General features: G+C 54.9%; 1 protein-coding gene and 1 pseudogene across 2 annotated transcripts in view; both read left to right on the top strand.

Moving 5' to 3' along the window:
* The window catches only part of GALNT2 (polypeptide N-acetylgalactosaminyltransferase 2), a 184,097-nt gene that overhangs the window by 5,798 nt on the left and 151,950 nt on the right, over positions 1–26,349 (top strand). The window lies entirely within an intron of this gene.
* LOC309971441 (mitochondrial import inner membrane translocase subunit TIM14-like) lies at positions 7,581–16,446 on the top strand (annotated as a pseudogene). The gene is made up of 2 exons: positions 7,581–7,585; positions 15,772–16,446. The product of its transcript is annotated as a mitochondrial import inner membrane translocase subunit TIM14-like (transcript).

Here is a 26,349-nt window from a genome sequence, read left to right as displayed (position 1 = left end):
GGAGCCAACGAGTCCTCCCCTGGGGGGCACCGCCCCCCCGCGTCCCTTGCCCGAGGCGGGCGGGTCTGGGCCCCTGCTCGCATCTATCTGCCTCCCGCGGGGCAGGCTGAGGTACTTGGCATTTCTGCATTTAGTCATGACCGGTATCGTAGGCCCGGGAAGCATGTGTCATTGTGCACGGATTGAATTTCTTAGCGTGCTGGGACGAAGACGGCAGTGATTCATCGTGGCTGGATTTGAAAAAACCAAACATGGTCACGTTGAATCTCACTCCTGGCCTTCCATTTACATAGCTTTCCTCGGCTTTGGGAGTCCTGTGGCCCTTGCTACGGCTGTTACGGGGGCTGCCTGGTCACCTGTGGCTCAGCCTGCCCTTGGGCTGCCCGCCCCGGCCCCCCAGGCCCCTCCTGCTGGCCACCTGGTCCTGCCTGCTGACTCTTTGGGAGGAGGAATGGCCTGGACGGCTGGGGATAGAGTCGCTGAATTCCCAGAGCCCAAATCATGACCAGCGTTTTGGCAGGGACGAGGGTGCTTGGGGGGCAGCGGTCACTCCAGCTCAGGACGCTTTGCGCCGGGTAGTGTCTGTTTTGGGGGCCGGAGGCGCTGCCCCGTGCGCTGTGGCCATTTGGTAGCTTCCCCCGGATGCTAGGGGTACCACCCGCGTCAGTGGCAGCCGGCATCGTCTGCAGGCGTTGCCGGGTGTCCCCAGCGGGCAGGGTCGCCCTCACTTAAGAAGCACTGCCGCAGTCAGTGTTAAGTGCGATTTCTTTTTGTTTTCTGCTGTCTTCCTGGAGCCGGACTGCCTCTCTGTGTGGTCTGGGGTGGACCCCTTGGAAAGGGTTTCCACTTAATAAACACACTATTAGTCTCCACTATGTGCCAGGCGTGGTCCTAATACTTTACAGATACTAATTCATCAACTCCACATCACGGTCCTTCTATTCCTCCCACTTTACTGATGAAGGCTGAAGCACAGAAAGGTTCAGTCACTTTCCCAAGGTTGCAGAGCTAGTGGGTGGCACCCCCAGGGTGGTCTGGGCGGCCAGCGGGGGCGGGGGGGCTCGCTCTGGCTTCCCAGGCTTCCCGTTCCCCTTCCGTGCGCCGGCAGTGCCCGTGTCCTGCTGATGGTGGCGGGACATTCCTGGAAGGCGTTCTGGAGCAGATGCGCCCACAGTCATCCTCTCATGGGAGGGTCCTTTCTCCGTTTTCACCCTGTGCTCTGTGGAAGGTCTCACGTGTTCTTGTCCTCAGGTCTCTGCCTGTCCTGAAGTCCTCAGCTGCCCCCTGGCAGGAGCAGACATGCAAACAGGCTGGGGTCCCTTTCACGTGTTCTTTCAGTGAGTATTATCGAGCACCTACTATGTGCCAGGCACTGCTTGGTGTTTGGGGTGCAGCAGTGAATAGAACGGAGACAGACTCTCGGCCCCTGGGGAGCTTTCCCCCTGGGCGCAGCTGGACTAAGCACCATAGGTAGTAAGTGACGTAGTGTGAGAAGGGGCTGAGTGGGGGCGGCGGGAGGGGTCAGGAGCAGGGGAGGGGAAGGTTACAGCGAGTGCAGGGCCCATGGGCGCCGTGGGGAGGGGTGGCTTGAGCAGGTTGCAGCCGAGACCCAGAGCAGGTGAGTCCCTGGCTCACTCTGCCCGGGTGCAGCCCCCGGCTTCAGGGCGTCCAGCCTGTTGGGTGCTCTCTGTGTTCCTTGGTTTCCTTTGCTAAATAAATGAGCCACTTTTCTTTCCGGGAGTCTATCGCCTCTGGTCTCCCAGTGGTGGAGTTTCCTCCATCCCGTGGCAACGTGGGGTCTTACATTCTTGCCCCGCACGGAGTCCTGGGCGAGGAGCGTTCTCATCCTGGTTAATAACGCAGGACGCACACCCCCAGGCCACCCGCCCCCACCTGGGGCCCGGGACTGCTTTAGGTGCCGCAGGTTAACTTGCTGCTTCACTTTGTGGAGTGTGCTTGTGGAACGGTCGCATGGTGTGATTTCTGAGCTGATCTCTGCAGGGCCGGGCTGGACTGGGCGAGCCTCCGTACCCTGTTCACCGTCAGGCACGCCGTTCAATCACATGGCTCGTTTGCAGGGTGCTTTCCACACACAACACCATTTAATGAGAAGTCCCGCTGGTCCCCACTAGGATGGCGTCTCGGCGAGTTGCTGTGGTGATGGGACTTGTGGATTTCTCATCTGCAGGAAACCGGAGGTCAGGGGCCTGCCCGGTCCCTGGGCTCTGGAGAGGTTGTTCTTGGCAGCGGGGTCGTGGTGAAGCACTGCGATTTGTGATGTTTGTGGGAAATAAAATGGACGTGTGACTTCGTTGCCCACAGCCCCTTGAGGGAGTGGGACGGCGGGAAATCGCAGGTCCTCCTGTTTCTCAAGGGCGAACATCCAGCTGCTTTTCATAGTAGCCACCGGCGTTTGTGAGGGGCCATCAGATGCCTTATTGGGGTGTGGTGTGTGCTGTGCGTCCAGCGTGTGTCTGGATCAGAAACGAGAACGTGGATGTGGCTGCAGAGAAGAGGTCCTTTTAAAGGCCTCAGGCTCGGGAGCCCTTCGAGGTCTCTTCGTCTCCGCTTCAGGGGCCGGCCCAGAAAGGGAGCACATCTCTTCCTGAAAGGGTCCTGCTCCAGAAGGGGGACACCCTTCACACGAGTCACCCTGCGGGAGCGTAGAAACTCATGCACAGTAAAGGCCTGTGTTTCAGCGACGCCCGTAAATTAACACTGATTCTCGTGTGGGGGGGCTGTGTGTGACTGTCCTGGATGCGGAACCGGCTGGCCCGGCGTGGCAGCCTTCAAGTCATCGCCCTGGTCCTTCCTGCCTCGAGGGCTTCCCCATTGACCGAGACCCTTGCTCTGTGACCTTGGAGGCTTGTCCCCTTCCTCCTTTCCCTCCGCCCTCCCCCCCACCCCCGCCCCAGTTCCTCTGTGCAGTAAGTGACGCACCTGTTTTTCTTCCTGTCTCACTTTGGATGATCTCTGACGTCCGTCCCCCTGTGTCTGGAATATACCCTTTTTCGTCAAACCTAAGATGCCATTATTTGTGAAACCATCATTTTATGTACCCCTAGGAAAGAAAAAACACTGTTGAACTGTGACGCAGTGGTTTCTTATCCATGTTTTTACTTTCTACTTATTTAAAGAGCTCTTTTAGATTTAATTAGACATCGATTTTTCCATTTATCCCTCTTGTGCACAGATAAAAAGGAAAATATACGTGAAATACATCGGGTAGCGTGTTCCTTAAAATTTTCGAGTGTCTGCTTTTTGCCTCAGAGATATAGTGCCTGTTTTCCTGAGACAAAGTCTTCCTTCCCCTGTGCCACCAAGCTCTTTGGTGGATGCAGCATTTCCTACGAGCCCTGGGTTCTGGGCTCTCACCATCGCTTGGCATTTGATAGAGTTGGCCACCTTTTGACTCTTCTGGGAATTTTGCCCAGCTCCCCAATTCACCGTCCACTTCTGTCCCACTTGATTTGCTGTCTGGGATCACTAGTGCTTGAGTGTTGCTTCTGGGATTTTCTTCCAAGGCACCAACATGCATCCCACAGACTCTGCTGCTGACGTGTTTTGTGTTTGAGGTAGTGCTGGTCATGACGGTGCGTCACGGCCCAGACCTGGCCACGGCATCAGAAGGTGTCACGAGCTGCACCCCAATTGCATGTCAGACTGTGAAGAAAAAGTGCATCTTAGAATTCGTGAGTTAGGGTCTTTCTTTTTCTCAAGTGTCAGTTACTTCCCTCCCTGAGATCCCAGCTCCAGGCCCCCTGGCCTTGATAAAGGGAAATGGTAGCCTCATCAAAGTGTGTACATTCGCATCTGTTCACTCCCAATCCATGTAAGCAGAAGGACTTCCTGGTTTTTATTGCTGAGAGATTAGCAGCTGATGAGTGTGAACCCGTGTCGAAAGGTTTTTAAGCATCTTCTGGCTACAAGTTACCCTCTTGAGTGCTGGGATCTGGAGAAGTGAGCACGGTGCTCCGTCACCCTTTAAGGAGCTCACAATCACTGACCAAACCAACTAGAGAAAGATCTAAAAAAAATAATAATTAGGGGTAAGTTGACTAGGGACTGGATAATAGATGAAATTTAAGGCATTGTTATTAATTTTATTTAGTGGCAGTAATGGCCTTCTGCTTATGTTTTTGAAAATCCTTATCTTTTGTATTGCTTGGCCAAAAAGTTTCTTCAGGTTTTTCTGTAAGATGGTATGGGAAAACCCAGATGAACTTTTTGGCCAACCCAATAGATACAGACTGAAGTATTTATGGATGACGCAGTGACGCCGAGCCTGTGGGAGAATTATGAGGGAACAGGATTGGCCGAGTGTGTTGTTGAATGACTGATGGGCCTCTGGAGTTCATCATGCTATTTTATTTTTGCCTACTTAGAAAATTTTATTTAAAAAGCTAAAGAAGTTTATAGATGTATGTAGCTTAAATTAGCAAAGCAGCAGAAAACTAGTATTTTTTTAAAAAGCAAATTTAAGGCTTTGTAATATGGTCAGTGAAAGGTTTCTACTCCCAATTTCCAGTGTGTGTGTGTGTGTGTGTGTGGTGGGGCTGGAGGCTTCCCCTACACAACCAGTCAGTGCTCAGACACTAGCTGAGTGTCCTGCAGTTCAAGCCAGTTCTGACACTATCCACCCAGAGATACATCAGGTCCCACAGGTTAAGGGCTCAGTCCTACAACACTGCCCCCCCCGCCCTCTCCCGCCCCTTCAGATGCCCTTCGCAAGCGCCAGTGGTCACCTCTACTTCTGACCAACAGGCTATCAATCAGAGGTTCCCATCAACCCCTCCTTGGGTTCGATTAGTTTGCTAGCGTGGCTCAGAGAACTCAGGAAACCAGTTTATTTACTAGATTTCTGAATTGTTACAAAGGATATTCAAGGATACAGATTAACAGTCAGATGAAGAGACATACAGCAGCTTGAGGTACCTCGTGGTGCTTGGGGTCCAGCATGGTGGCACATGGACATGTTCTGGTTCCCCAACCTGGAAGCTCTCTGAACCCGTCCTTTTTTTTTTTTTTTTTTTTTTTTTTTTTTTTTTTTGCGGTACGCGGGCCTCTCACTGCTGTGGCCTCCCCCACTGCGGAGCACGGGCTCCGGACGCGCAGGCTCAGCGGCCATGGCTCACGGGCCCAGCCGCTCCGCGGCATGTGGGATCTTCCCAGACCGGGGCACGAACCCGTGTCCCCTGCATCGGCAGGCGGACTCTCAACCACTGCGCCACCGGGGAAGCCCTGAACCCGTCCTTTTGAGTGTTTACAGAGGCTTCACTCCATAGGCATGATTAATCAAGTCATAGGCCATTGGTGATTGAGTCAACCTCCAGCCCCTCTCCTCCCAGGAAATCAGGGGGTGGGACTGAAAGTTGCACCCCTCTGTTTACGGTTGGTTCCCCTGGCAACCAGCCGCCATCCGCAGGTGCTTCCAAAAACCTCATTGACATAAGCCCAGTAGTGGTGGAAAGGAGCTTGTGAATAACAGGACACCCGTGTCACCTTTGTGGCTCCGAGGACAAGAGACCAAGTAGAACAAAAGATGCTCCTGTGGCTCGTACTGTTCAGGAAATTCCAAGGGTTTGGGGAGCTGCGAGCCAGGATCAGGGAGAAAGACCAAAAACACATATGACAAATATATATTTGGTTACATCTGAATGACCAAATATATATTTCTCATAAATCAAAATGTCACAGTCAGTAAAAACATACACCAGCCTCGATACCTCCTGTAACTTAGGAATATCCAGCGATGATTCTTTTAAAAGGATACTTCAGAGGTGACCTAAGATCCTGAATTGTCGGCTGTATCACCAGGAAAATATTCTTACATTTGGTACTGTTTCTTCTCTAAGAATTACCGAAGTTCTTTGGAAATTGTTACTTCTCGTGAACCTTTTGATGGCAGAGCAGCAATTTAGGTAGTTTGTCGGATTGCTTACTCTTGACCAGACCTCTCAGTGGCGCGGAGACCCTGTCGCACAGCAGCGTTTGGTGGGGGCGTTTTATTACATTGCCGACCGCATCTCATGTGACAGGCGTCCGGAGGGCAGAACACACACGCCTGTACATTCACACGTCGCAGGCAGTTTGCCTGCTGTCATGCGTGACCCATTCGGGCTGGGGATGCTTTGGGAAGCCACAGTGGGAGACCTGTAACAATTTATGTTATTCCGTTCTGTTTCCCCAACAGGATATTAATGTGAAATCCTCATAGTTTACATTGTGTTTGTAAATAAGAGGTTTTCGACAGATACACGGTGCTGCATGTTTTCTGTAAGGTATAAATTCCTGGTGCTGCAAATTTACACCAGCGCCGTCCCCAAGACACCTGATTGGAGCTGCCGCTTATTCATCTCTGCTCCCGGCCCTCTGCACTCACAGTGCAGTGTCCTGTGGACCCCGAGGTTCTTAACTTGCTCCACCGGTCATGTGGTAGCAGGGCTGGGGCTGGAATGTGTTTTTTAACATCTTTATTGGAGTATAATTGCTTTACAATGATGTGTTCGTTTCTGCTGTATAACAAAGTGAGTTAACCGGGCTGGAATGTTAACGTTCCCCAAACCGCCTTCGGCCCTGGAGAAAGTCCGGCTGCGGCCATCCTGGTCTCAGAACTGCAGTCCTGAGTCACCATCAGCTTACGAATGGCAGGTTTCTCTCTTGCTGTTGCAGAGCTGCCACTTCAGCCTGGAAGGTGCTGATTACCTGGGCCGGTGATCACTCCTTAACCTTTATATTGCAAAGTGCTGATGTCAGGATCCAGCCCGAGCTGTTCTTGGGTGGTCTGAGCTGTAGGTCTGAGGCTGGGTGGCAGGAAAGGCCACCCAGATGGGCCCCCCAGAGGCAGATGAGACCTCACGAGGAGCCCCCTGTGCAGAGGGCTGCTGAGACATGTCCTCTGTCTGTGCTTGGTGAGTTGCAAGGCCCCAGGCCAGTCTGCATCAAGATGTGACTCTTGTTTTCAAAGGAAAAGGAATGTAGGTGAAGTATCCCATCCCTGGGGAGTGAATCCAACGTGGCTGTAAGTGTTTGTACTTGAGGTATAATTTTTAGCTGAAAGCGTTTTTCTCCGTCCCCAGTGGAGAGGATGAGGTGGCATCTTGTCCCAGAGGGAATTCCTGATTCCTGATGACCTAACGCTCCTTCCCGTTGCACGAGGGGTGTTTGAAAGTCAAGCTTTCCTGCTCCTCGGAGAGTTTAGCTGAGGTTTCTGCCGGGAGAGGGGGGGCTGCCTGTGCGGTGAGTCCGATGCCCTAGGTGCCCCCGGGTGCTGAGGGGCAGCTCAGCGCCCCCACGCCGGGTGTTCGGAGACCGTCCGCTGGCTTCTGGCTCCGGTGCGGGGGTCTGCCAGGAAAAGCCCAGGGCGACGCTGCCGGGTGGGTGGCTGGCTCAGGCGATGAGGCCGAAGGGGCCCACAGGATGCGTCGCCCAGGCGCCACCGCCTAGGTCTGAATTTGCCTTCTCTATTTGGCTCTGTAAACTCAGGCAAGTTATTCAAGCCGTCTGCGCCTCGGTTTCCTCATGTACCCATCTCCTCACTTTTTTCAACGGGGAATAAATCAGAGCAGGGCCTGGTACCCATGGCGTAAGTGTGGATGTGAAGTCTCCTGGCGTCAGGGCAGGAGGGGCTGGTGCCCCGGCTGGCTGGGCCATCCTCTGGTTGGCATCACCAGCCCAGGGCATCTGGGCCCACGGAGCCAGCCCTCCTTGGCCGCGTTTAAGCCTAGAGCCTCCTTTCCCAGGAAGCGCCTCCACCTCTGTGGACCTTGTCCGGGGCTTTTGCCCTGGAACGAGGGTGAGGCCAGGGGCCTGCAGCCTTTGCCCCTCTAGTGAGGAAACCGAGCCCCAGAGAGGGTGGCTGAATGCCAAGTGGACCCCAGGTCTCTGGAGGGAGAGACAGGAAGCTGCAGGCCAGAACCCTCTCGATGCCCCCCACCCGCCCCCAGGACATTGTTTCCCAGTTTTACCCCTTAGTCTCTTGTCTTTGAAAATTGTTCCGGGACGTGGTTTTTCACTACGTGGCTGTGTAATTAATTTTTAAAAACTAATTGGCGATTGGTTGCTTTCTATATCTTGAGCTGTTATTATCTGAATACGGCATGTTATTTGGAAACTTTCCCACAAGGTTTTAATCAGTAAATATTCTTTTAGTTTCATGTGTTCAGTTTCTGACTTGCTTTTGAAACCGTAGGTGACTGACAAGTGGAAGACAAATTAATAATCGTGGCAACACCGCAAAGCACCCCTGTGAGGGCCTTGGACTAGTTCTGTCAGTTAGATCACTGTTCATGGGATTTCTCTGATGGCCCTGATTAAGACAACTTAGAACTAGATTGCAGGTTAATAGATACACTGTGTGATGATTTCAAGGAGAGAAATCCACATGAAAACCTGGCGTTTGGTTACGATAATCCAAGGAGCCCGGCTGTGACGTCAGACCCGGATGCAAATGCCACCGTTGCTGCCTGTGACCCTTCGTGTCTTTGTCTGTGAGAAGGGGGTTGATGGACATGAGTGAGTTGGTGGGGACGATGCCGGTGCAGTTTAATGAGGGCTCCTTTTATTTTCACTGGCGCGTGTACTCACCCTTCTTTCTCACAGATGCTTCTGGGGCAACGCTGGGCCCCTCTGGTGGAGCAGGGGCCTGGCTGGGGGCAGACACCCAGGTGGAGGGTAGCTTCGCGGTGTGCATCGGTGACTAGGACGTAAATCAGGGCAGAACGCTGAGGAAGGAGGCTCTCCCGCCCTCTGTGCTCTCCCTCCCGCTCTCGGGCCTGCCGTGGACCTGGGAAGCTCCCTGTTTTTGTTCAAGTTGAAGCTGTGGTGCTGAGCGGGGCCAGAAATGTCACGTTTGGGGCACGTTTAAGAGAGAGAGACTGTACTTGGCCAGAGTGCAGTGTATGTTCCCAGGGACACCGAGAGCAAAGCAGACCTAATGTGTTGATGGGCGTGATGGAGCAAGCTGGTAGGATGGTAGTTTCCTGGGTGTCTGGCTTCAAGTCCTGCCTTTGCAGTTCGCAGATGTTCCGGCGGGCAGTCTCCTCCCGGGGCCTCAGAGCCGCCCCCGCATGGGATCCCCGTGCTCCATGCCCCTCCCCCTTAGTGCTGAGCGGGGGGACAGTCTGGCTCTGGTACCTTCCGTATTTTCTTCGTTACTTATTTATTCCGGGAAGGGAGTGTTGGAGCTGTGAGGAGAGTACTAGTTTCAGAGGTCTGCACACGTAGAAACAGTGGACAAAGCCTAGAAACCTAGCTGTTGCCCCAGCTGACAGTCAGGGGCCTATATAAACAGACCATGCACTTTTTTTTTTTTTAAATTTTTGGCCGCGTTGGGTCTTTGTTGCTGTGCGCGGGCTTTCTCTAGTTGCGGAGAGCGGGTGCTTCTGTTCCTTGCGGTGCGCGGGCTTCTCATTGCGGTGGCTTCTCTTGTTGCAGAGCACAGGCTCTAGGCGTGCGGACTTTAGTAGTTGTGGCATGCGGGCTCAGTAGTTGTGGCGCACGGGCTTAGTTGCTCCGCGGCATGTGGGATCTTCCAGGACCAGGGCTCGAACCCGTGTCCCCTGCACTGGCAGGCGGATTCTTAACCACTGTGCCACCAGGGACGTCCCCAGACCATGCACTTTTAAGTGCTAATTAGGGACCCGGGATGTTGGAGCCGTGGGTGGGCCTGAGCTCTGCTCCACCAGCCCTCGGATGTTGGGCCAGGTGTGCGTGGGTCGGGGGTCTGCATCTCCGGGATCCTGCTGGTCCAGCAGAGAGCAGGGCTTGCAGGGGCCCCTCACCAGGCGCCGCTGTTGACCCCCAGGACTCCGCAGGCTGCTGGGCATCTGCATCCACTAGACTGAGCGCCTTGGGGGCCGGCACCTGCTCAGCCCCTCCCCTTTCAGCTCCGCTTCCCCACGGAGATTCAGCAGCAGCTGCAGTGATGCGCCTGCCCCAGGGCCGTCAGGGGAGTGAGGCAGATGAGGGCCTGGGAACGTGCGTTCTGGGAGGGGTGAGGGTTGGGGGCCACCAAGGCGGCATTGGGTAGCTCTACGTGGAGCTCCAAGGGAGCTCACAGACTCATCACAAAGGACCGAGGAGGGCACCTTTTGGGGAGAGCTCATGACTAGAAGGATCCAGCCATGAGGATGTGGTGGAAGACTGTCCAGGCATGGAGAACGTCATGTGCAAACGTCCTGGGGCCAGAATGAACTTGGTGTGCTTGGACAGTCTAAAGCAAAAAGGTCAGCGAATAGAAGTGTGGTGGGCAGGGGCCACACAGGGTCAGAGGGTGCTCAGGGCATGGTGTGCATTTAGGAATTTATTTGTGCGTGTTGCCGTGTTCCCTGGGTGTGGCCTGGCACCCGGCACATCGTTGGTGCTCTGGTTGGTGTTCCGTAATACCGGTAAGCGAGACGAGGCTCAGACTGGTGGGGTTGTGGTGGTGAGAAGGGCCGCGAGCCTGGGCTCAGCAGAGGGTCTTCTGCACTGTTGTGAGACGTCCTGGCCCTGCCGTCCCTCCCCCCTGGGCTTTGCTCCTGCCGGCTGTTACAGCCTGGGGTTAGAGAGCCACTGTGCCGCAGCCTCCCGTCCTCCGTGGTCTGGCAGAAGTGCTCAGCGTAGGGAGTCGCCGTCATTTCTGGGTGCAGATCTGGCTTCTCTGCACTTGCAGCGAGAATGTGGACCTGAAGACAAGGACAGCGTCCACCTTTCCCTCCAGAGGCGCTGCGTTGATGCTGCAGCTGCGTGGGCCTGGCTCTGTGTGTAGGTTAAGCTTTTAAATCATCGCCCCTTAATTGGTGTTGCTGCCGCGTCACCTTGTCTGAGGACAGGGGGCTGTGCAGGGACTCTGGGGACAGGAGAGAGGTCGCGGGTGATAGGATTTAAATTGTGTTTAAGCAGCCTAGTCCTTTCCGGCTGTGTTTAGAAAAGAGTTTTTCATTGTTAACCCTCCTTCCACTGATTCATCATCGTAAAACGCTTCTACGTTTAGACGGTCATCTCTGGACAGACACCTGGTTACAGTGGGTTCTGAGCAGCCTGGCCTGCCTGTGTGGGGACAGACCGCTAGACTGGGGGTTAGGCATCTGCTGTTCTTGTATCGTTACATTCCTGAGTGTTTGGAGCGACCCCTGGCTTGTCATTTTAACGCTCTGTGCCTTGGATGAGCACTTGTAAAACTGTGGATATACGACTGGCTGGTGGTGTAGGGGCTTGGAGCTGCAGGGACATTGGACAGACAGGATGGAGGCGGATTTATGTTTGTGAAATGTTGGGGCACCTCTAGGCAACACTTTGAACCCATGGGGGTGGGCACCCAGTCCGCACTTCAGGCAGCGCCCCTAAAGTCATTTGCGGAAGGCAGCGGGCCCTGTGGTAGCATCTGTTGGAACGCTGCAAGCGACCTGTGAAGGATCTGAAGCCAGCCTCCCAAGTTAAGGGAGGAACGCGGGTGCCGCCAGACGTGCCGAGGGACCGGCGAGATTTGTCCACCTTCGTGGACTGTAGAGAACCAGTGATAGGATTTATCCCAGGACTTGGCGTTCTGAGGTGCGAGAGGAGGAACTGAGGAAATTGTGCCCTCAGTTGTTTGGAGAGGGGGGCACAGAGTCCTGTGAGCCGACGGCATCTGGCGTCGTTGGAGCGAGAATTTAGCGAGAGGGCATTATGGCGGTTAGTGGTGCAGCAGCTAAGTGGTCAGCTCGGCCTCTAAGAACTAGCAGGGCTTCTCCTAGCTATTCTCCCAGTCCTTTGGTCGTGGGCATGGGGGTTGGAAAAATGCATAGGTCCAGGGGAGAGAGACGGGAGGACAGCATAGGAGGGGAGGACTTCCTACAGCAAGACAACTCACCCTTTGGACATCAGGCTTTCTCTCTCTTACATTTTTTTTTGGGGGGGGGGGTTTCTTCATCGGCCGAGGAGGAAAAGAGCTGTAAAATGAGCGGGTTTCTTTGCGTGCTCAGGAGATTTATTTTCCTTTTCACCCCTTGTTCCTCCTCCTTCGTTTCACCCACATACAGCACAGAACTTTTGCAGCAACAAGGATCCAGTTGTAGCCTGGCTCTCTGGGCAGGATCTCTTGGAGCGGGTCATAACTTGTCATTAATAACGGCTTGCTCAGGGCACAGCCCTGTCTTCCCAGCTGTGTGTCTGCCCTGCCCTGGTGCCTGTGGGACACTGAGTGTGCCCTGGGGGAGGGGGCGGAGGGCGCCTGGTCCCTGGATCCCCCTGGATCCAGTCTCAGCCCTCCTTCCTGCTGTGTCCTCGCACAGGTGCCCTTCCAAGACCTTGTCACCTCAGTCTGCGAGGTGGAGACAGGAACAGGGCCTACTTCACGGGGCTGTTACCAGGATTAGGTGAGGTGTTGCCTCTTAACCCTTTGCCCATCGGTAAAAGTGTTCCGGACATTGTGTGTGTGCAGGGGGGCGGGCTGTGTGTGCGTGCGCGTGTGTGTGCTTGCACCTTAATTCAGCTGCTGGAAAGTTGTTTTATGTCTGCAGCTAGAGACATGTACACGTGTGCACACAGATGCCGACATGTGCATGCCTCTTTCCTTCTTCCTGGCCAAAAAAGGCGTACACGGCAAGTTTCGTTAGAAATGCAAAGTTGTTTTGTGGAGGTCAGCACGTTTTCTTCCATCCCAGGGAGCCACGTTGTTTCACCTGGGAAGGTGCTGGCAGAGGTGCAGGTGGAGGCCCCCAGCTGGGTCCTGGTTTCCGTGCTCTTCTTTCACGTGCCGGACGCACAGCCCCTTCGAACCCAGCACACAGGCGTGCTTAGGGTTCATATTTTAAGAGCTGCCTCATCTGATGACCAGCCCTAATTACTGAATTTCACATATGAAAAACCTGCAGGGTGAAGGACTTTGCCTGTTGATTGCACTCACATTGCTGCATTAAAGTGAAATCTCAGGACTGCAGTAGCCTCAGACCGGCTGCTGTCACCTTCTCTCTTCTCGCCCTGGTCCTTCTCCCCTGGGTCTTCGTCGGTTTTCCTTGCAGCTTGTGTCTTTCATCCTTTTACCCCACTTCCCCCGCCCAGCCTGGATGCTGTGCCCCACTCTCCCCAATTCACACTGTAGACCAGTGGTTTTCAATCTGGCCACATGTTAGGAACAACTAGGGAGATTTAAAAAATACAGATGCGTAGAACCTACCCCAGGCCAGTTAAATCAGAACATCGGCTCTTGAGCCGTGTTTTTAAAAACTCATGGAGTCCAGGGACTTCCCTGGTGGCCCAGTGGTTAAGACTCCGCCCTTCCACTGCAAGGGGCATGGATTCGATCCTTGGCTGGGGAACTAAGATCCCGCATGCCATTCGGCCAGAGGGGGGAAAAAGAAAATGCATGGAGTCCTCACATATATATGGTCTATTTTGTAGGGCTTTGAGCTTGAGTTTGGTCTTTCTTTTGGAGACTTGGGTGCTTGCTGCTATATTCAGGGATGAATACTGATGGGCATACAGTGAAGTGCCCGTTGGATTACTGAGTGGTGCTCTTGTCATAAGCACGTATTCAGGAGGCTCTGAGAAGCTTACTGTTTACAGTAAAAGTAGCGAACAACAGATAGGAAAATGACAGTTTGGAGCTTAAAGAAACGACAGCTTCCTTACTGGACTGAATGAATATCCGGAGTGGCTTGAGGTGTTCGGTAGTCGAGCAATCTTGGATTCTATTTTCCTAGCTTACTTTAATCTGGGGTTGCTTTGTTTTCGTTGTTGTTTGCAGGGGGAGGTATGACCCCGTGTGTGAGGGTCAGTGGCCACGTGGACGTAATTCTGAAGGAAAACTCTGGATCAAGTACCAGCTGATTGGAAGGAAGCACTGGGAACTTTTTCATGATTAGAGGACTCTGGTCATTAGTGTCCTGCGAGCCACTCAGGGCAATGAACAGAGCCATCCCTTCCAGTCCGACCTGGAATCGGTGGGTGACGCGCAGCGCCCCGCACGGCACCCCGTCTGCTCTCCCCATAGCCCTGCACGTGCCCCCTTGAGAGAAAGTGGAGGCTGTCCAGCAGGGTCCTTTGCCCAGTAGCCGAGACCCTCGCTCGGGAAGGATCAGGTGGTGCGGGCTGGATGTGAGGGGGCGTGTGGAGTACCCGCCCTTCCGAGGTTTCTGACATCCCTGGACTTGGGCTCATTCCTCTGTTGGAGGATAATAAACCGCACAGAATTTACAAATGGCGAGGTAGGTTTTCCAGGGGGAAGTTGGAGTTCTTTGTCTGTTTTCTTTACTTCTGTCTGTACCATTGTGTGTGCGTAACACATTTGTAGAAACAGTCGAGGCTTACGTGATTATTTTCTTCAAAAGACTTCTCTTTACCCACTGGTCCGTTTTCCAGTGGGTAAAGAGAGGCCAGCGAGCTGTTTCAGACAGAACGTAAAGAGAGAATCACCCTGGGTCTCTGGGTTTCATAGGTTTGGAAACTAGATGGTATTAGTTCATCTAGAAGGTTATCAGTCAAAGCCCAGGGTTTCCATGAACCAGTATTGTAAAATGTTGGTAAATAAGGATTCTGGGTCATGAATTGCTGATGGGAGTGGAGCCTGGGGGAGAGGGCTCCGGGGTGCGTGTGCTCAGGGAACCCGCGCCGCTGGGCGAGCAGCTGTTCTCCCAGGCATGTTTCCCCTCCCTCTATGGAAGCTGGATCAGCCTTCATTCTGGGGATGTTTCCGTGCATAGAATCAGTACCCTCTCCCTAGGGTGCTGATGGAGATTCATTTTTCCAAAACCCAGTGCGTAGCTTGTTAAACTGTTGTCTCAGCTCCAAATCCTTCTAGGCTCCCCTCTGTGCCGCCGGAGCTAGGACTCTACACAGCACGTCTGTGCCCTCGGGGACGGGCGGCGGTCCAAGCACCAGTCGGGCCGGTAGGCAGGGGAAGGGGCTTGGTCCCTCCTCTCTGTTGCCCGGCTCCGGAGCAGCCCACGGGGACATGCCTCCCCCTTAGCTGCCCCGGAGAACCCGCTGTGCCCTCCTCCCAGCACAGAAGGAAACAGCCTCATCGCCACCCTAGAGACCCCAGCGCCAGCTGAGCGGACCCCCTTCGCGGGGCAGCTCAGGCCCTCCCTCTGCGTTTGTCAGGCTCGCTGATTCCACTTCTTCCCCTGGTTCCCTCCAGCCCAGGGGTGGTGGCTGCTTCCTGCACTTGCTGCCTGCCTGATGCTTTGGAGTTTTCCTCGTGCCATCTCAGTTACCTGGTTAACAGCTTGATACCGAGTTAACGATTGACGGTGAAGCCTGTTTAAAAGCTTGTCCGTTGTCTGCATTCTAGAAATCGGATCCTGACGGACGCATCTGGCATTCTTCTTAACATTCTTCAGTAAGCAGTCAGCAGAACTATTTCCCAAATGCATTATGGTTAGATTACAGCCTACCTTACATTCCTTGGGTGTTTTGCTTCAGTTCTTCTTTGCGATTAGAGTGAGCTGTTTCCTGGAAAGATGGCCACAGATGGCTCGCATCATTCATTCTGTGGGTTCTCTTTGGCTTTATTTTTGGAGGGTGACGTCATACCACCTTATCTCCCACTTCTGTGTCCGTTACGGGACAGCTCTGAAATTTCCTTCCACTTCTAGATGGTGACTGTTGTGCACTTAAGCTACGTATACTTCTGAAAAGATTTGAGGCACTTTATGGGAAAAAAGCATATTATGTGTAAACACAGATTCATTAGAACAAGAGTTCAAAGATCCAGGGCCGGCCTTGTGGTAGAGGCGTAGAGTTGGTGGGTGGGCTGGGATGAGCCGCGCTCCAGGTGGCGCCTGGGAGCCCAGCGGGAACCACGGCCAGTACAGTGGTAGCAACTGGGCTGAGCGTTGCTGCTGCAGGAGTTGCAGGCCGTTAAGCTTTGCAAGCCACGAAGCATGTGGAGCCTCAAGGAAAACAAGTTGTTCAAAGTCTACCGAAATCTGCCTTCAGTGTGGCTATTACCGAGGTGGGTTTGAACCCCAGATGGCAAAGCGGGAAGCAGCAGTAATACTAGGTGTAAGCCCTGCTGCTAATAAAGGAAAAATACGAGATGCTCATCGATGAGTTGTGCTTTTAAATCACCCAGACGAGGGAGGATCTCCTTATATAGCAGCCAGAATCAGTGACGCTAACGATTTACTAGAAGGTCAAGCTAATGAGTGAAGTAAATGTATGATGAATTTTGAGTTCTTATTCATTTATGTATAGGAGTACCAGCTTTTTATAATAAAATAAAACTACACATTTTAAAAATGATTTAGCACAAGCTAAGTCAAAGCCTTGGTATAAATTTGTTTAGATTTGAGGATTTTAAACTGGATTATAGAATATTTATAGGTTAATACTCAAGAATTATGGATAAATGCATACCAAAAAAAAAAAAACTAGGGCCATGTAATGGGGGAGAGGGGTAGGGCGGGCAGAAAAAGGAGAAGAAGAAAAGAAGAGGATGGAGAAGAAAGGGTGAAGGGGCACGGGTACTGAGTGTCTCCCTGGGCAGGTCCTGGGGGTGTTCCTGTCTGTGTTGAGTCTGGTACTCAGCGTAACCCTCGGGGAAGGGTTGTTGTGGTCCCCGTTGACAGAGCAGGAGCCCGGGCCCCAGAGAGCCGGCCGAGCAGGGCTGTGTACACGTGCCTCTCAGCGGGCCTGCACCCAGGAGACCAGGGCGGTTCTTCAGTGCAACGCGAGCTTGTATCTTGGTAGCCGAAGCACATGGGAACCGTGGTGGCTGCATAGCTTTCATTTTCTAATAAAATGAAGCATTTCTTGTGAACAATGAACATTTTCTTAGCCCTCATACTTGATAAGAATCTCGTAGACTTTAATTAAGATCCGTGAACATCCTAATGGCGTTGGGGAAAAAAATACCAAACACCAGATGGAGAGATGCAGACATGGCCATTTATTTAAATCAGTACCTATACTGATTTAATAAAATCAGTATTTTATGTTATGTATGTTTTACCACAATTTTTAAAAATTTTTAAATATTTTTAAAAAGAAAATGAAAAAAGGTAAGGAAATCTACTTGGTTCACTGAAAACTGATAATCTCAATATGATAAAAATAAAGAACTCCTTATGAGCTGACCCGAGGCCGGGAGCTTCGGGTCATCGTCGTGTGAAGGCAGGTCTGTGGAGGGGAGATGGTGCCTCTGTCAGTGGCCAGACCCGCAGCTCTGACCTGGTCAAGGGCATCGTGGGCTGCGTCCCTCAGCCTCCATGTCACTTCACTCCTCACAGGCAGCAAAGCGTGTTGCTAAGAGGGCAGGCTTTTGAGAAGTGGGTTTGAATCCACCCTGCACCATTTATTGGCCACGTGAGGTGCTTCATCTCTCTAACCTTAGCTTCTCCAGTTATTAAATGGGGACGATCATAGCGTTACGGTTCTTTGGATCGAAATACATGTGCTTTTCCCGAAACATCTGGAGAGCTTATGTTCAAAGGAATATATCTGGTAGAACTAAAAACTATCAGAAGAGACATAAACAGTCAGAGCCCGACAATTTGGGGAGGAGCGATAAAGATGGGGCGGGCGGGGGCTGACCCTGAGTGTGGTTAGGTGCCTGGTACGTGTTATTCCCGCTTTTTAGACGGGAAACAGGCTGAGACATGCAGAATCTAACCCTGCGTCCGGTGTGCTTGCAGCCCCCTTCGTGGTGGCGAGGATTAAATAAAGAGATGCAGGTACGGCTCTCGGGCTGGAGCCCCTCGCAGAGTCCATGGTCCCTGGGTTTTCATGGTGACCTACGCTGGCGCCTCTGTTCAAGCTGCTCCGGCTTCTGAATCGCCCCTCCGCCTCTGGTTCCAGGGGTTGGGTAGAGCCTGGCTCTTCCCCAGGCCCCCAGCTGGCGGGGAGCTGCTGCAGCAGGTGGCCCCCGGGTCTGTGGCTGCCCTTGCTGCCCTGGATGGGCTTACAGTGTGACCCCTGCAGCGGCGAATGAAAAGCAGCGCTCACTGCAAGCAGGGCCAGCGCCCGCGTGCTCTTTAAAGCTGTGTGTATGCGCGTGTGTGCACATGTGCGCGTGTGTGCGCGTGTGTGTGCGCGTGAGCGCATTTAGTCCTTATGAGACTGCGAGGTGGTGCTGTCATCCCCAGGTTGTGGATGAAGTGTCCGCCGGGTGGAGAAGGCTATATGGGCTGCCTTGGCACTCGCGTGGACTTGGTGGGGTTGGAGCCCACCCGTGCCGGCCCCGGATCGACCCTCTCCGCTGCGCTCTGCCCGGCGCCCACTCAGACCAGCCGCCTGCTGGGAGAGCTCTGGGGGGAAGTGGCCTGCGGGACACGGCCATGCCGGTGCCCGTGGTGGCAGAGGCCGTCCGGCCCTGTCCCAGCAGCCCCCTCTCCCCCCTGCCTGTGCGCTCTGCCCGCCACTTCCCCATCCACCAGCCTTCTGGTGGCTTCCTTGCCCAGTGGCTGCGGTGGGGGGCGGGAGGTGGTGTGACCCCAGGCTGGCGCGGCCCCGCCGTGAGAGGCCTGGCAGCCGCCCTTTGCTCTCCTGGAGCCCAGCCGCCGGCCTTGAGCCGTCCAGGCTGCTGCACCAGAGAAGGGAGCCTCTGAGCTGCCCTGGGGCGAGAGGGGCCCCGGAAGGATGGAGCAGAGGCTCCGCCCCTGCCAGGTGCCACCCCAGGAGGACAGGGTGGCCCCAGGGCCCTGAGAGGCAGGAAACCGCGGCTGTTTTCTCGCAGTAGAGTGGCACGCACCGTGCAGAGCGAGGACCCTGCTCAGCCTTGTGTCAGAAGGAGTGTTTGCTGGAGTGACTTCTCACTGAGCCGTGCCAGCTCCTGCCCCGCTGGCTTTGCGTTTTAAGAAGAACTACACACCAGCTACATCTGTGGAGTCTTCTCATTCTAGGACCTGCCAACTTAGGTTGAGCCGTGGTAGAAAATTATCCCCTTTAAGAAGATTTTAATTACTGAACTAGACATATTAAAAACGTACTTATGTGTGATAATTATGACTAAAGAACTCCTTATCAGTGCAGTTCAGTCATTTGCTTAAGTGATTTCATCGTGATGTTTGTTAGTATGAGGATCTTGTCAACGTGAATCCCGAGCGGCAGGTAACTGGGAGAAGGGATGGCTGCTAACTGCTGAGGGCGGGGATGGGGCTCCCTCCGTCCCTCCCTCCCTCCGTCCCTCCGTCCCTCCGTCCCTCCGTCCCTCCGTCCCTCCGTCCCTCCGGCCCTCCGTCCCTCCGGCCCTCCGGCCCTCCGTCCCTCCGTCCCTCCGTCCCTCCGGCCCTCCGTCCCTCCGGCCCTCCGGCCCTCCGTCCCTCCGGCCCTCCCTCCCTCCCTCCCTCCCTCCCTCCGGCCCTCCCTCCCTCCGGCCCTCCGTCCCTCCGGCCCTCCCTCCCTCCTTCCCTCCCTCCCTCCGGCCCTCCGGCCCTCCCTCCCTCCGTCCCTCCGTCCCTCCGTCCCTCCGTCCCTCCCTCCCTCCGTCCCTCCCTCCCTCCCTCCGTCCCTCCGGCCCTCCGGCCCTCCGTCCCTCCGGCCCTCCCTCCCTCCCTCCCTCCCTCCCTCCGGCCCTCCCTCCCTCCGTCCCTCCGTCCCTCCGGCCCTCCCTCCCTCCTTCCCTCCCTCCCTCCGGCCCTCCGGCCCTCCCTCCCTCCGTCCCTCCGTCCCTCCGTCCCTCCCTCCCTCCGTCCCTCCCTCCCTCCCTCCGTCCCTCCCTCCCTCCGGCCCTCCCTCCCTCCGGCCCTCCCTCCCTCCCTCCCTCCGGCCCTCCCTCCCTCCGGCCCTCCCTCCCTCCGTCCCTCCGTCCCTCCGGCCCTCCTTCCCTCCCTCCCTCCGGCCCTCCCTCCCTCCCTCCCTCCGGCCCTCCCTCCCTCCGGCCCTCCCTCCCTCCGTCCCTCCCTCCCTCCGGCCCTCCCTCCCTCCGTCCCTCCCTCCCTCCGGCCCTCCCTCCCTCCGTCCCTCCGTCCCTCCGGCCCTCCCTCCCTCCGGCCCTCCCTCCCTCCCTCCCTCCCTCCCTCCGTCCCTCCGGCCCTCCGGCCCTCCCTCCCTCCGTCCCTCCCTCCCTCCGGCCCTCCGGCCCTCCCTCCCTCCGGCCCTCCCTCCCTCCGTCCCTCCGTCCCTCCGTCCCTCCCTCCCTCCGTCCCTCCGTCCCTCCGTCCCTCCGGCCCTCCTTCCCTCCCTCCCTCCGGCCCTCCCTCCCTCCCTCCCTCCGGCCCTCCCTCCCTCCGGCCCTCCCTCCCTCCGTCCCTCCCTCCCTCCGGCCCTCCCTCCCTCCCTCCCTCCGGCCCTCCCTCCCTCCGGCCCTCCGTCCCTCCGTCCCTCCCTCCCTCCGTCCCTCCGTCCCTCCGGCCCTCCGGCCCTCCGGCCCTCCTTCCCTCCCTCCCTCCGGCCCTCCCTCCCTCCCTCCCTCCGGCCCTCCCTCCCTCCGGCCCTCCCTCCCTCCGTCCCTCCGTCCCTCCGTCCCTCCCTCCCTCCGGCCCTCCCTCCCTCCGTCCCTCCCTCCGGCCCTCCCTCCCTCCGTCCCTCCGGCCCTCCGGCCCTCCCTCCCTCCGTCCCTCCGTCCCTCCCTCCCTCCGGCCCTCCCTCCCTCCGGCCCTCCGGCCCTCCCTCCCTCCGTCCCTCCGTCCCTCCCTCCCTCCGGCCCTCCCTCCCTCCCTCCCTCCCTCCCTCCCTCCGTCCCTCCCTCCCTCCGGCCCTCCCTCCCTCCGTCCCTCCGTCCCTCCGTCCCTCCCTCCCTCCGTCCCTCCGTCCCTCCGTCCCTCCGTCCCTCCGGCCCTCCTTCCCTCCCTCCCTCCGGCCCTCCCTCCCTCCCTCCCTCCGGCCCTCCCTCCCTCCGGCCCTCCCTCCCTCCGTCCCTCCCTCCGTCCCTCCGTCCCTCCCTCCCTCCGTCCCTCCCTCCCTCCGTCCCTCCGTCCCTCCGTCCCTCCGTCCCTCCGGCCCTCCTTCCCTCCCTCCCTCCGGCCCTCCGTCCCTCCCTCCCTCCGTCCCTCCGTCCCTCCGTCCCTCCCTCCCTCCGTCCCTCCCTCCGTCCCTCCCTCCCTCCCTCCCTCCGGCCCTCCGTCCCTCCGGCCCTCCGTCCCTCCCTCCCTCCCTCCCTCCGTCCCTCCGTCCCTCCGTCCCTCCGGCCCTCCTTCCCTCCCTCCCTCCGTCCCTCCGTCCCTCCGTCCCTCCGTCCCTCCGGCCCTCCTTCCCTCCCTCCCTCCGGCCCTCCGTCCCTCCCTCCCTCCGTCCCTCCGTCCCTCCGTCCCTCCCTCCCTCCGTCCCTCCCTCCGTCCCTCCCTCCCTCCCTCCCTCCGGCCCTCCGTCCCTCCGGCCCTCCGTCCCTCCCTCCCTCCCTCCCTCCGTCCCTCCGTCCCTCCGTCCCTCCGGCCCTCCTTCCCTCCCTCCCTCCGTCCCTCCGTCCCTCCCTCCCTCCCTCCCTCCGTCCCTCCGTCCCTCCCTCTTGCTCACCAGGACCTCTTAAATGTTTCTGCCTTTGACCCTCATCTTATTTGAAGTTTTTTTTTAATCTATTAGGCAAAGTCCTTCTTAATTCCCAATTAATTCCATTTTTCCAGCCTTCCCTGGTAATCCTTAGCAGCCTGGGGGTGCCGGGCTGGGAACTGCTGCCCCTGTTGAGTCTCCTTAATATCCCTTCTCTTCTCAGAGATAGACTCGGTTTGGTCTGAAGTATGTACAATCACAGAATCAAAGAGATTTGAAACCTCGAAGGCATTTTTTCTTTTTGGGTCTAATTCATGCAGAGGTCCTCCAGTTCAGTGAAGACTTCCCTTCAGCAGCAGATGGTAAACAGATTCTGTAAGATGAGTAATTCTTTCATTTCTGTCTGAATGGTTTGTTTAGAAGCAAACAGAACGATTCCCTTTTCTCATTAAATATGTTATGAGAACATCAGGATCATACTGAGTTACTGTCCAAAGCTGCGTCTGGGAAGGGGGGAAGGAAAGTAACCAAAAATGAAAGGGCTCGTCCGGCATTTCACAGCTCAGACCCAGGATCACGGGAGACCTTACACACCAAACTCTTAATTTAATGAACCATGGATCCAAATTGTTAAAACACTGTGTACTTGCTCAGGAGATACTTGCTTTTTTTTTGGCTGAATTAGGTCTTCGTTGCTGCGCGCAGGCTCTCTCTAGTTTCGGCGAGCGGAGGCTACTCTTTGTTGTGGTGCACGGGCTTCTCATCGCGGTGGCTTCTTTTGTTGTGGAGCACGGGCTCTAGGCGCGCAGGCTTCAGTAGTTGTGGCATGTGGGCTGTAGAGCGGAGACTCAGTACTTGTGGCGCACAGGCTTAGTTGCTCAGCGGCATGTGGGATCTTCCCGGACCAGGGCTCGAACCCGTGTCCCCTGTATTGGCAGGCGGATTCTTAACCACTGCGCTGCCAGGGAAGCCCCGAGATACAATTTTTATCATATTGAGATTATCAGTTTTCAGTGAACCAAGTAGATTTCCTTACCTTTTTTCATTTTAAAAATATTTAAAAATTTACAAAAGTTGTGGTAAAACATACATAACATAAAATATTCCTTAACTGTTCTTAAGCGTGCAGTTCAGTGGCATTAAGTAGGTTCACGTTATTGCTGCAGCCATCACTACCGTCCGTCTCCAGAACTTTCTCATCTTGTAAAACTGAAACTCTGTCCCCGTTAAACACTAACTCCACATCCCACCCCGGCCCCTGGGAACCACCACTGTACTTTTTGTTCCTATGAATTTGACTATTAAAGGGGCCTCATATGAGTGGAATCATAGAATATTTGTCCTTTTGTGATTGGTATATTACTTCATTTAGCATAACGTCTTCAAGGTTTATCCATGATGTAGCATGTGTTAGAATTTCCTTTTTAAGGTTGAATAATATTTCACTGTATGTATCCGTTCATCCGTTGGTGGACAGTTGGCGTAGTTCCGCCTTCTGGCTATTGTGAATATTGCGATTTCTTATATTTTAACATGAAAATGAAACATCATAGTTTAATGTCTGCTTGATATCAGCAAAGTTTAGAATATCTTTTTAATAGTGGAAAGTTACAGTAACGTTACCAAATGTACATTGTGTCACTGATATTTAACTGGCTGGCAATTTCGGGCAGGTTTTACATTTCTGAGTCGTTAGGTTTGGCATCGATAAAACAGATAATGATACTAATTCTACTAAGGTCTCGGGTAAAAATGAGTTAATATGTATGAGTGTATCATGTAAAAAGAAGTACATAATTCTTAGTAGTTAATACCAGAATAAATTCTGAATCTTCTTGTTTGTATTCTGGTGAGCAGATGTTCATAGTAGAGATTTGGAATAACTTCCTTCTTCCAGAAACTTCAAACCCTTACACTCACTCTTTTTAGCACAGACTTGAACTGCATGGGGTAGTTCGTGGGATTGGGAGGTTTGGAGGCCTATCTGGAGGCAATGTAGGTTCTGTCGAGTCAGCCCCCGCTGAATCAGTCTTCTTTCTTCCCCGTCACTTGGTCTGCTTTTATCCAGTGTGCAGCCCCTCCTGTGAGACAGCATCTCTTTAGACTTCGTGGGCGTGAGTTGTGAGTTGTGTAGCTTGTGGATTTGCCGGGGTGTTTCCAGGAATCTGCTTCCTGAGCCCAAGGTGAGGCAGGGTGGTGGGCAGGGTAGCTTTCACTCCATAATGGGGCTGCAGTTCTAGCTGAGCTGGTGTCTAGACCCAGTCATTAAGCGAGTCCACCCGCCCCGCCCTGGCTCAGATGCTCCGGCTGTGCCGAATCACTTCCTTGTCTGAGCCCTCGCCGCAGCCGTCCTCTGACCACGTGCTTGCTTGCTTGCTTTCTGAGAAGAGTTGCGCTCCTGTTGCCCATATCCACCGGTGGTTGTTCTCTGATGCGGGTGTTTCCATGGAGCGCAGGCGGCCACCGTGTGCTTCCGGGACGGGGGCGGGGTGGGGGGGGGAGGGAAGGGGGCTGCCCTGGGCTGCAGCAGTGTCGGTGCCCCCGCCTGGCTCACCCGTTTCCTCACCCCTGTCGGCAGGAGTGGGGGCACCCAGGCTGGCTGCCATCCTCGGGAGCCAGCCCAGGGCACCCGGGGCCGGGGTGGAGGGTGCGTGGCCGGGGCCCGGGGTTGGGGCCGCCGTCCTTGGGAGTCTTGGGTCGTCAAGAGGCTAGTGCGTTCATTGCTGCGAGTTTCTCGAAATCATTAACACCCCAGTGTGTTTCCGGAACCTCCAGCGAGTCCACACAGCTCTGGCTTGGCCCTGGGAGGGCTTTCCTCCGCCGTCTGAGCTCTGACGCCCAGGAGGTGCCGGCTGGAACCGGGCTGGAGGCGCTGCGGCCGCCCAAGGCTCAGCAGAGGGTGCTCAGCTGAATGACATTCTGGCCTTTGTTCCTCGAAGGAGACGTTTTCTTCCTCGTGTTGTGACGGCTGCCAGGGGGGCTCCCCCCAGTCATGTCCTGGAGTCCCCGTGCCCTTGGGGCCCTGCAGATGGCCTTGCGCACCCAGGCCCGAGGGCCCGGCCCTCCCCTTGGGCCTGGCCCCTGTAGGAGGGGCCAGTCTGGTTCCCGGCTCTTCTCGGCTTCTGTCCCTTCCAGGTCTGAGGCGTCCGACCCCCAGGAGCTGCCATACCCGTGGCGTCACCAGTCCTGCACGAGTGAAGACTAAGCACCTTCCCCCACCAGGCCCGCAGCTCCTCGAGGGCCAGGCCCGTGGTTGTCTGCTGGCTTGTCCCAGCTGCCCACACGGTCCATGGAGAAGAGCAAGGGGTTCAGTGTCTTGTTTGTTCAATGGACGATTTAAAAAATGAGGATTGAGTCCTGGAAGTAGTTTTAATTTGCTGCGATTCCAGGCCGCTTGCCCCATCGCTCTGTGCCTCAGGTTTCTAAATTCTGAGGTGTGGCTAATACACCTCAAATGGTTCCACAGGGCACGGGAGACGCTTCCTTGTTGTGCACCTACTGTGCGCCTCGTGCTGTGCACAGTGGAGCCGCCCAGCGCTCCGTTTCACCATCAACAGTCCTGTGAGGCGTAGGTATTACAGACCCGATTCTGCAAATGAGCGGCTATAGGTGCTGAATAACTTGTTCAAGGTCACACGCTCGTTCGGCAGAGAAGTGTTACAACGATGAAAATGCAGGGCCGGCTCAGTCCACAGCCTGTGTATGTATTTGTATACACACATGTACGTACGTATGTATAGCTACACACTCAAGTGTCTGGGGGAAATATACATGGACACACAAACCTACACACACACACACACACACACACACCCATGTAGGACACACTTAGGAAGTGTGGGAGGGAAATATACACATAGCTATATACACGCACGTGTACATACACACGCGTGTATATATCCATCCATACACATGTATGTAGATGTGTGTAGATGTATATTTCCCCTGACAATTCCTAAATGTGTTGTACACATACATGTATGTGTGTGTATATGTGTGCGTGTATGTATGTATATATGTATACGTGTGTATGTATATATAATCCACCCCTCCGCTTCCTAAACATGTCACGCCAGGGGTGCCTCCTTGTAATTCCGGCTTTTGCAGTAAATGTTAAATAAGCATCTTCCCCCCGCCCTCTACCCCTGCCCGTTCTTTCTTCCCTGGGAGGGGCTGGGACCCTCGGGCCTTGTGGTCAGCTCCGTCAGGGCTGCCAGGGGGCTGGCCGCTCTCACCCACGCCCTCCCCACTCCCAAGTACGTCAGGTGCCAGCATGTGTTTATTGAACTGAAATTCTTAAGCCTGCAGAATATACTCCCGGTCTGTCAAGACAGATACAAACAACGTGCCTTTTTTAGACTACTTAAAGGCTTCTTGACATGATCCTCATGGTGTTTTAACAAGTTTTCAGGTCCTGGTCAGCCAAGCTCAGGACCAGGAATAAATGTTTAATAAATAACGTAAGGGCGATGGAAAAATAAATGTGTCACAAGTGGGACTGTGAGTTCTGTAAATCTGTGATGGGCTGTTGTTCCTGCTGTTTTTTGTATGTGATGATTCCTGTTCTGATATTTTCCTCTCTTCCCACATGAAACTCTATAATGTGGACCCCTTTCCTGGTCCTTTGGAGCAGGGTGGCCTGGGGCCGAGGATCGAAGTCCGTAGCAGAGATTTGGGGGACAACTTCCTTATCTCCCGTTCTGCCCCTTTGCCAAACAGAAGTGCAAAGAGTGGATGGAATGAGATGCTGCCTCCTGAGATGAGCTCTCCCCGGCGGTTCCCGATGCTTGCTTGGTTTGGCAAGGCACAGTTCGCCCTTCCCCTGAGCCGTCTTCATTGTGTGAAAGTGCAAAGACAAATTGTCTGTCCGAGGAGCTAATTTTAAGTGCTAGTACGTTTTAAGGGCTTACAAGGCTCAAAACTTTTTGGTTCTCTTAGAAGAATCTCTTTTTCTCCTGAAAAACAGGCTCGACTCTTCCTTTTAAAGTCAGGAAAGGGGAGATGAGCTGAAGCCCCTTTGGG

Source organism: Leucopleurus acutus (assembly GCF_964270905.1).
Source record: "Leucopleurus acutus genome assembly, chromosome: 14".
Lineage (NCBI taxonomy): Eukaryota > Metazoa > Chordata > Mammalia > Artiodactyla > Delphinidae > Leucopleurus > Leucopleurus acutus.
Note: the sequence above shows the minus strand (reverse complement) of the source record. Positions and strands in the feature narration are given on the sequence as shown.